Raw genomic sequence first — 10,955 nt, forward strand, 5'->3', positions numbered from 1 at the left:
TAAAAAATAATTATACCCACCCCAACTTGTGAGTTCAGGTATACCACTTCTAGCCCTGAGAACTGCAAAGGAAGCACAAGAAGTGATTATTCCTGTGCAGCCTCTGGTCACGTAAGTGCTTGATAAGTTTGCACACAAGTAACTTTGTGTCGGTGAGGAACTAAACTGCAATAATTATTTGTGGGGTAAGACATTATTACTTATGCATATAACTTATGCAGTTCACAAGAGTTAGTATATCTTATGCATAAAATTAAATTGTCATGTATTATCAAATACAGTATTAATAAATTTGGGTGTCTTGAGTGATTCTTACAGTTTCAGCAAAGGAGATACTAAAAAATAGAGTTTATAAGTAACATCAAAATAGGCTGCATAACGTATTGTCCAGTATTGATCTGAGTACTGTCATTCAAGAGAAAACTGCTGAAGTAGAGAAGTATTTTATAGAGAGAGCTTACTCTGAAGTTCCAGAGGACTTTGTCATCCTCATGTCTACTTCAGAAGAAAATTGTAATAAATATGAATCTCTACTGTTGAGAGACTTTATTTATTCCTTTAAAAACCATTTGCTTATACTAAAGACTGACAGATTTTGTTAAAGGGAAGGACAAGCCCTCATCTTGAAGAAACTCAGTTATTTCAGTTGGGGCTAATCCATACCAGCGAAGTATTAAGAAAGTACCTTGTATTCACCGTGTCACAGAGAAAACATATTATTCTGTCTTTTAGGATGATTATATTTCAGTGTGTATATATGTATATACACATGTGTAGATGTGGTGCTTTGGGATGGGGTTTAGTGGTGAACTTCTCAGTGCTAGGCTAATAGTTGGACTCAATGGTCTTAAAGGTCTTTTCCAACTTAAAAAATTCTATGATTCTGTGATTTTATTTATATATATATATTCTAGAATGCTTTGGATGCTATATTAATATTTATACTGTTTCAGACAGGTACTAGATTAGTGTTGTGTTTCATAATGTAGTTAATAATTCTCTTAGTGGGCGAAGAGGAAACAACTCTGATCAGTTTGGCCCTATTGAAAAGTGGTAGGAACTAAGATACTTTCATCTAGTTGGACTAACATCAAAACAACATGATAGACATAACACAGTAATAAGAATTAATCTATATACTCAAAGATTTTCATATGTAGAATGAGCTGAAAGACTGTAGAAACTGAGCAGATCCTAGCCTGTGATGGGATTTGTTAGTGAAATAAGAAATAGCATCATTTTCAAAAATTTTCCTTCTGTTGCTCGCTTTCCTCAAAATGTGCTGTGGTGTATCTACAAAACAAAGAATTTTACAAGTATTTACTTTTTTAATATTAATTTAAGAATTTTTCTGGATGAGAGGAACACAGTAAAAACTAGATCCAGTTAACAATCAAATTATTCACTTTCAAGTTCTCTTTAACCCCTCTATATCCAGCTTTCCCTGATGGTTTTGGTTTGGAGTATGCAGTAAGATGATGGTGGTGTACATCCTTTTCTACAGCGCCATGTTTTCTCCTATATCTCTTCCTCCTTGAATTTATATTTGGTGCCTTTATTGTCTTCATTCTATATTTCACTCAGCTATTCCTTTTTTTTCTAGAAAAAAAAATGCCTCTCATCCACAATTCAATTCTATTCATCAGTCTGACCAATATGACAATTTCTATTCATCATAGACATTGTGAATCACATCTCTGGAGCTTTCTTTCCGGTGCAAGTCTCTATTAGTTCTTTTTCTGTGAAAGGAATCCCAGACTCTGCTGTTTCCTGAGAGAGTCTACTGCCATATCAACAGGACTGTTTGAAGTGTGAGCTTAGTAAGTTTGTGGAAGTAATCTTGTTTATATCCTGCCATTAACTAATTTAGTTTTCACCTTCAGTAAATTCTAGAATTGATCCACCTTTTGTGGCTAGCCTATAGTCTCTGTTTTTATATGCTGATATGTTAAATTTTCTGATTAATCAAATCTCAGCTGTAATTACAGTCTTCACTGAATACCTCAGTAGGATGTGTCAGAAGAGAAGGTGAATTACTTTCTGAATCATAACAGGCTCATATCTCGCACTCACTAGCAGTGTCTCTCACAGACATATCTTTCTCAGTTCTGCAAGAAATTTTCCTCAATTATTGTCTTGTCTTGCTTTGGACATTTCCTCTTCATGTGATATTTTTAATTGTCCCTAACACTGGGAGGGTGTAGCTCTGAACCAATAGATGTGTAGCTAAGTTTGATGTGGTCCCTTTGCAAAGGGAGAGTATTTCTTCTTTCCTCTCCTGTCTTTTTTTTAATTAATTTTTAGTTTATATTACATTAGTAAGGCCATCTTGAGGACTCTGTTCCAAAGGCATAAATATCTTTTACATGACTCAGCGCCATCAGGGTCAGCTTCTTCACTTTGTAACGCTGTCCGTATTAAACCCTGATGTATTGCTACGAAAGTCCAGCAAGTTATTTCATTTTTATATGTAAAACAATTTAGATTTGTTTTGCCTCCTGGTGTTGTTTTCCCACTACTTAAATTGGTAAGAGCACTGTGTAGAGCAGAAGTGTCATTGCAGTCACTTTTTAGAACTCAAGCTAAATTTTGAGTTGAATGTCAGTCTATCTACAGATAATTTCATAGGTTCAAGGGGTTGTTCTGAATTCTGAAATATTTAAGTACTCCACGAAACAGTCTTACTTGTCTCCACCAACTGCGAGGCAGACTGCCAGAGTTTATTGTACTAATCATTTGTCTCTACAGTTGGTGAGGAAACAAAGACATTCTGCCATATTAATGGGGAAACATCTGCCCTTCAAAAGAGAGAAGTCTGATTAAATAAAAGACAATAACTTATATTGTCAGCATAACTTATATTGTCAGTATGAGAAAGAGTGGGGAATAATTAGTGGGAAATTATAGGTCAGGTGTAGGATTTCTGTGACATTTTTGGTCCCTTTTAATCCTGACAGTTTTTGCCAAAATGTAGGCATAGCTACAGACTTAAGTTTAAAATCTCAGTATTAGCTAGACCTGCCAAAAACATCTGAAAGATTCAGAACTAAACAGTTAAAGAATTCATTTACTGTGATCTTTGTAGCAGGATTCCTATTACAAAGTAATGAAGTAATACCTTTTCTTCCTGCACAGTCACAAGAGGAAAGCCTTTTTCCTCACGTACGGTATTATGCAAGACAAAATGCATGTTTATGATAATTGTGTTATTCACTTTACTTAGGAGAGGTGATGGAATGAGAAACAAATATTTTGAATAGATGTTTTCATAGAGTAAATGAAAGCAGTGCTGAGTGTATGAATAAGTCATGGTAAAAACCAGTTCAGACACTTGCTTTGGATGTACGTAGCATTATGTTGCCTAATAGGATCATTAGGTATGGCTTTTGCATATATTATGCCCTGAATATGTCATCAAAAAATCACCTTCTGAATAAACTTGCTTAAATTACAGATACAAGGATCCAGTGTATTTTAAAATATGCTTTTAAAAATATGCAGAGCAGAAGTGACATCAAAACGCTTTCCTTCAATCAATTAATTTCATTTGCTTTATTAATTTTTGAAAGTTGAGTGAGGGCTTAGAAATTCTGCATAATAATGTTCAGTATTAAGCAGTAAAATAGGCAAGGGCTTAGTTTTTCACTTTGTTGATTTTTTTTGTTTTTTTCACCCTTACTTTAAAAGAGGGAGCCACTGTAGTAATGCAGTTTCTACCCAATGTGGCTATCCACTGCCATCAATCAGGCTGAGCCCATCAGCCTGCGTTAGTACGGTAAAAGAGAAGTTGCAGCTTTAGGCATTGAAAATAGGGAGTTTTCTCACTGCGAGCTGACCTGTGTGCACGTATGTGCAGCCTGATTTGAGGACCGCTGAGGCAGGGAACTGTGTGCCTACGTTACTTTGTGAAGTTTACTGTGAACCATGTTTTTAACAGTGTGGTTGTGATAAAAGTCTGTAAAACCCAAAGATAAAAGCACTTCTCAGCAGGTTCATAGTGCTGAGTAGTGTAAATAGTTCAAATACATAGATACTGAGTATTTTGAGTATGTACATAAGAAATCTTTCTGTTATGGGTGGCATTTCCTTGAAATAAAAGTAGACATGTCTAAAATTATAGTTCCAAGTAGTCTATACGTATGAGTTTTTCGCATTCAGATATGCAGATGCTTCATTCCTAACATTCTTTAAAAAGGCAATTGTGGTACAGAAGTGATTGGTGTAAAAAGCATGAGAAATATACAACCAAGTGGTTACATAGTAGTAAAACTTTGACTGTAAATCCTTTATTTGCATTCACCTGTAATTTGCAGGCATCCAGATCTGGGTGATGCTGAGAAAAAAATACCCCATTATTTTTAAGATCCAAGTGAAAAAGGTGGTTCCCTGCACCTCTTTCTCTCCCTCATCCTGTCGCATTACCAGTTGACTGATTTCTCGTCAGAAATGGATGCCGGTCTTCCTACTCAAAAGAGTGTTCAATGCATCCTTCTACGCAGATTTTCCCTTAAACTTTTGTTTCTGGTGTATGAGGCTTGAAGCGTTTCTTAGATATTACATGTCTTCACACCAAATTTCACAGTTCTGCATTTAAAATTCAGATCCATTCTACTGCTCGATCTGATAAACCTTATTCTTTATGCATCCAAAAGAGTTTCACAACTGGTTTTATCTTTGCCATAAAATAATAGCATGATAAAAAAGCTTTAAAGCAATCTGGCCTGTTAAACTTAAGTAATTTCTATTGATGCGTTATAGATACTAACTGCTTTTGTTCTATTTTTAATTCTTCATTATATTATTAGTGTTTCATATAAGCATGAATTCCTAATAATTTCTTATGAAGCTTGCATAAGTGTGTAAAAGAAATAGCAAAACTTTACAAAAGCCTGATCTAACTTGATATCTAAATAAATCATTGGCCCAATGCTATATATACAGTTATTCTATACATTTTGGTTTGTGTTTATACTATCCATTAAATTAGAAAAAAAACTTTCTAGTAGCTTATTTCCATAGCAGTCTATTTTTAAATTGCTTTACTTGAATTATTCTATTGGAGTTCTCCACAGCTCCAACCATTTAAGCAGTTCAGCACTGTTTGTCTATAATGTTTCATGGAAGAAAAGCATTAATTATAGTCTAGAAGTCCAGCTGAGAGCATCCCACTATGCAGGAAAAGGGAGATACCATTTTTGGAACTGAGCAACTGTAATCTGAGAAGTGCTAAAAGGTACATTTTTGGCATATTGCTTAAATACTGTTTTCTTACCTTCCTACCTGAATTAAATTTCAGTTGTCGGTTTATTACCTTGCTGGGGATGTCTGTTAGAGTAAGAATTAAAATCAAAGATTGTTCTTGAAAATGAAGCTTTTTGCATTCATGGAAGCTATTTTTTCTCAAAACATTGAGACTGGTGGTGGCAGAGACCTTAGACACAGCCACCTGAGCCATAATGCTTATCCAGAATATTTTTCATAGATGCCAAAGACTCTCTTCATGAATCTATATTTTGTCTGCTTGTCAATTGCTTGACTATTCTGAGATCAGCATCTAATATGAAATGTATGGTACTTTTTGAAAAGAAAATATTTATTTCACTGTTTTTTCAAAGAGACCCTAGGAGGAGGAGGAGGTGGGATATTCTGAAACAGCTTTCTGGGTTTAAGTATCTTAAGTAACCTTTCATTTCCATGGGTGTGATATTAGGTGAGGGGGTGTTCCCTTGTGCTTCTCATATTTCCTTCTATTTATGACTTCTAATGTACGCATGCTTCTCAATGCCCAGAGTTTATTCATACCAAACCTACTTAGATGGTCTTTTTCACACATCCAATACTGAAATGTAATACCTCTATTTTTATTCTGTTAAAATGAAGTCAGCAGAAGAATGTTCAGTGATTACTGAATTGGCTGTGCCAAAATAATTGTGATCTTGTCAACACCTATAATAATTTTCTACAAGCACTCCGTTGTAATGCAAATAATGAAACTATTTTTTTTTAATTACTGTAATGGAGGTTGAAGGAAAAATAGCAAAATTTGGCATTATGTCATATATTCTTACACCTATGTGCTCTTCACCTTATACCTACTCACCTAATTACTTTTTCTGTATTTTCAAGTATTTATTGGGAAGGGAGAAGTGAGGGCACATCTGCCAGAGGACCAGTAGGCTCAGAGTGGGAGTTATCATGCCCACACAAACTGCTGCTGATCCTACTTCTTCCCACTAACTGCTGTATTTTCATTATAAGCTTGGATTCTGTTTCCCTCTTTATTACAAGGATGTTACAGTTCTTTATTCTTCACTGACAGCTGGCAACAGGTAATGCTGGCTGTTATTTTGTTCACTCTAGTCAAGCACATTCATTTCCAAATATAACCATGTTTTGTTTGCTGTATTTTGTTCGTGGTGTGGTTGAATGCCATCCTTGGAAAGATGTGCATTGAGCTAGTATTGAATAAGTGGCTCGCCTTCGGCATTCATGAGTAAATTCAGTAGTTTTTGTTTCAAGCCTTTGACATGTCATCAAGTGTAAATCTATTCTAATGCCAAAATCCCTCTTGATGTCTGATGCCAATCAGTAGCTTTTCATCTTGAAAAAGGTAGTGAATAATTTGCCCTGTGGATATTACACAGATACCATATATGGCAAGAAGCAAAGAGAGGGGAATCCCATACCCATTTTTAAAATTCAAATAATCATGTTCAACCAGTTTGCCTTCCTAAATACGATTGGTAGTCTGGTACATTTTCTCGCTTTCAAGTGAATATTGAATACTTGTCTAATTTGCATATTTCCGATGTGTAGAAACAATATGCTCTTTCTGCTGCAGTATTTTATTTCATGAGCAGTAGCCAACATGCTGAAATATGTGAATTATATTACGTTTGTTATTTTAATAGGAAGCTCAAATCTTTTACCTCCTTCAGCTTCATTAGCAGTTTTATTATTAAAAAAAAAAAGAACAAAAAAGGCATTTACTATATAGGAAGTTCAACATTTTCTTTGTGAGTGCAGTTTGCACCCATGATTTTGAATTTCAATGAACTGTAAGCCCTAAGAGTGTTGAATTAGAGGCATAAAACACTGTAGTCCACTCAAGAGCTCAAAAGTATGTAATTTCCTTCCTTGGAAAGGAGGCCTACAGAAAACCTAATGAATATGTCTATATAGTTGAATGACACTCATATAGTTTATACTCAGAAGAAAGAAGCAAGTAGAGCTTTGTATTTAACTCCTTTTCAGTATGAAATATTACAAGATTTTCGGGTGCATGGGGACTGTTGTGATTATTTAATCTGACCTCCTGTGTAATACAGGTCATACTACTTTGCACAATAATTCCTGCATCAAGGCAGATAAATTCTTCAGCTGAAGCAAATGTTTTGTACTGACTTTGATTGGTTTAAGCTGTCACCTTATCCTAAGTCTCATATTAGTAATATTAGTAATACCAACACTGTAAGGTATTTTTCTTGTTATTTGTAATAATGTTGAACCTTTCGCCCAGAATTACTCAAAAGAGCTTGCATGCCTTAATTAACCTTTAAAATATCATTACTTTTAAATGACAAGTTTTGTATATCATTTCAAGTATAGTTAGTCGGTAATAGAATTTAAACTCATAATCTTTTGGGTTAACTAATAAATCATAAAAATACCCATTATCTGATTCACTAACTAGTGATGATTTTAGGCTGAAAAATCTAGTCTTAATTATAGTAAGTTAATTCTGTCATGTTTAAGAATAACTTAAAATTACAGTGAACCCAAAGTGATGTTTGCTACTTCAATACTGGAGTTCAGGTTCTCACTCTAAAGTCTTCACATGTGCTGCCTTACACACTGCTGTGTGGGTACCGACTGCCTTCATGCATAAGAGATCCCAAAGAGCTTTAACAAGTATGTTTATACAGGAAATCATCCATGTATTATTTAATTGGAGCATTCTTTCAGGAATGAAATGCGATAGCTGTCCAAGCCCTCCAAACCGAAAGTTTATTTTGGAAAAAATCTAAAATTTATTTTATCCAAATAAAATAAGTTAGCATTAAAGTAGGGCAAAGATTAATTCTTTATCAAGGATAGGATTTTACTAGATCAAGGTTAATAGCTGACCTCTTCAAAAATGGACTCTCTAATACCCTATGGCAGTCGAACTCTAAATCTTGTATCTCATCTGAAAGATCCAATGGTAGGACAGTTAATCTGACACCTAACTACTAAAAAGTAGCCAAATAACAATATTCCATTTTCTATTATTTTTCTTCCCTGTGGCAAATTGGTCACCTGCTTTCAGTTAATGCCAAGGTATTGTCAGTGTTTGTTTTGGTGTCTACAGAGACAAACCGAGATGGATTTAACAATGGGGCAATGGCTGTAACATGAGTGAAAAATTCTGTGTTCTAAATCCAGTCTCTCCAGTAATCATTCAGTGCTATATTTTTACAGAGCAAGCAACATGCAATATCTCTCCTCACTAAAATATATTACCATAGTACTATTTTTTGTTTGTAATGGTAGTTATAATGGTGTAGCCAGGTAGGGACCAGTGAACCATAGGGACCTGTAAGTTTACAAGTAGAGTGAGAAGCAAGTGTTCTTTGCTCAGTTCCAGACAGACATCTGACAGAGAATAAACACATAACGTGCAAGTGCAAAATATATAGACATTCACACCACCAAATGTCATATTAATGCCATTATGAATATTCGGCTGGGTTTATTTGAGGGGAGAGGAAGTTAAAGGATAAGCTAAATTAAGACAAAACCAGGAAAAAAGCATAGAGCACAAGATGATGGTAGTGGGGCAACAGGGAAGAGAATACAGATGTTAAGTGAAAATCAGGTAGGGACTAAGAAGGAGAGAAGGTTGGAGCCAACTGCACAAGGCAGAGAAATACTGGCCAAAGCTATGGAAGTTTCCTTAATGTCTGAATCTCCCTACTTTTGCTGCTTCTGCATATTTTCCTACAATTTTGAGGTCTAGCTAGGTCTGGCTAGTTTATTCTTCGCTTTTTGCTCTCCCTTCTTGGATCCTGGTGAATATCCATGGGCCTAGCAAAAGCAGTTTATGGTTTGCTTACTTCTGCTAAAATCCAGGCTACTAGTTTCGGGGGCGGGGGGTGGTGTGAAGGTCTTTGCAACGCTGAATATATTTGTGGGTGTGGGTGGGATGCATTACCTCTTCCCTGCTTGGCTTGCAGTCACTTGAATTCTCAGTACACTGAAGAATTCAATTCATGCTCTGTACCCAGAAGTATGTCTCTCATGTCTAGTGAAGGTAAAACAGAGAAATACCAGCTCCATGGATTGGACTTATTGCCCTGATTTGTTGTGGGTTAAGTTTTGGTTTTGTTTTTTTTTTCCAAAATCATTTATTCACTGCTGCATTAAAATCATGGTTGAATCTTTGATCAAGGTGGTACCTGACTTCTGATTCTTGTGGCAAGCTGCTGAAAATGTAATAGCAAGGCAAATTTGGCATGAACCAAATTCATTCAACTTATTTTAGCCCTGGAAGTCAGGGTTCTTTCATGCTGTTAGCAACAGATTCAAGTGGCTTTTCCATTTAGCCTAGTAAATTTTTCTACGCTGTTTTCTTTCTGACAGAAAGGAAACCACCCTTTCTCTGTAGGTAACTTCCAGTCAAGATCTTTGCTTGTGACAACTTGTGTTTAAATAGTGTCTTGAACTGTAGAAGGCTACTTCAGTGAAGATAGACCTACAACTTTTATACAACAGAACTCCGGCATGTCAATAGTTGTTAAAATGCTAAATGATCTTAGCTTTACCATGCATTTTGCCAAAAAACAGGGTAAGTTAGAGGGGGCAGAAGTCTGATTTTCTGTGGCTAGTTTTCTACCACTGTTTTGCTGGAGGTCTCTATCACAGTACTGGAAAAACTGGAGTTTCTAAATGCTGAGTACCTTTCTTATTGGGCCATTGTCTACTGGAATAATTTATTAAATAGATTTATTGGCCAACAATGTAGTTATGTGTGAAAACTGAACAGGGTGATAGTGACTACAGTCCAAATAAAGAAAATAAATTACCTAAATGAAGGTGTCCATGATGAGCTAGAGACGCAGATAGCAAATGTAGGAAAAAGAGAACAGCCAGAGCTGATAGTTTTTGCTGTGGAAAGGTAGATTACGTACAGCAAGAGTGATGTTAAGAATGAACTATTAGGTTTCCTTGGGCTGGAAGGTCTTTGTGACATATGTTATTATTCTAGATTCCACCATCATATAAAATAATTTGATAAATAACAGTAAAGCAATTACTTATTTTTTAAGTTACTTTTAGCATTTGGTCATCAAACAGATCTACTTTCTTCAGTCCACAGGTCGGATTTAAGATACAGATTTACAGTTGTAGTCAGGCTTGGGTTCTCAAAAGACCTCGCCTTGCATTGCTAAGTGACTGTGATGAGCCTGCGTTCAGTGAAACTGAGCGTGGACATAATCTGAAATCTGGATGTAAATTAATTGTTTGGATTCTTTAGTTTTCCCCTGTACCACTGCAGGAAAAGGACATACACTATGAAAGCCTGTGGTCTGCAGGAACACTGGTCTGCTGCTAAAAACAATTATAGGGAATGGTTGCTGGGCAATCAGCCATCAAGTAAACTGAGATCCCTTAGCTTTCCCATACTTATCTTGATTGATGATTTAGCTAGTCATAAAATGCAGTATATTTGTAATTTAGATAGACTACTTAGTGTTTTTCAGGGAAAATAAAAAATGTGTCTCATCTGTAAAAGCCTTTCTTCTGGTTGAAATAGGCTGTAATTAATATTATAAATAAAATCAAATTGATATAAATCTCTAGTAGGTTTTAATATCAAAAGCTTTTAGATTTACCATGACAAATAATACAGCAAGTATCAGACTTGTCCATCATTTACAGTTCTTTCAGTTCTCATTTGTTTTCAGCAATAGCAA

Source organism: Apaloderma vittatum, unplaced genomic scaffold (genome assembly GCF_000703405.1).
Source record: "Apaloderma vittatum isolate BGI_N311 unplaced genomic scaffold, ASM70340v1 scaffold42102, whole genome shotgun sequence".
Taxonomy (NCBI): Eukaryota; Metazoa; Chordata; class Aves; order Trogoniformes; family Trogonidae; genus Apaloderma; species Apaloderma vittatum.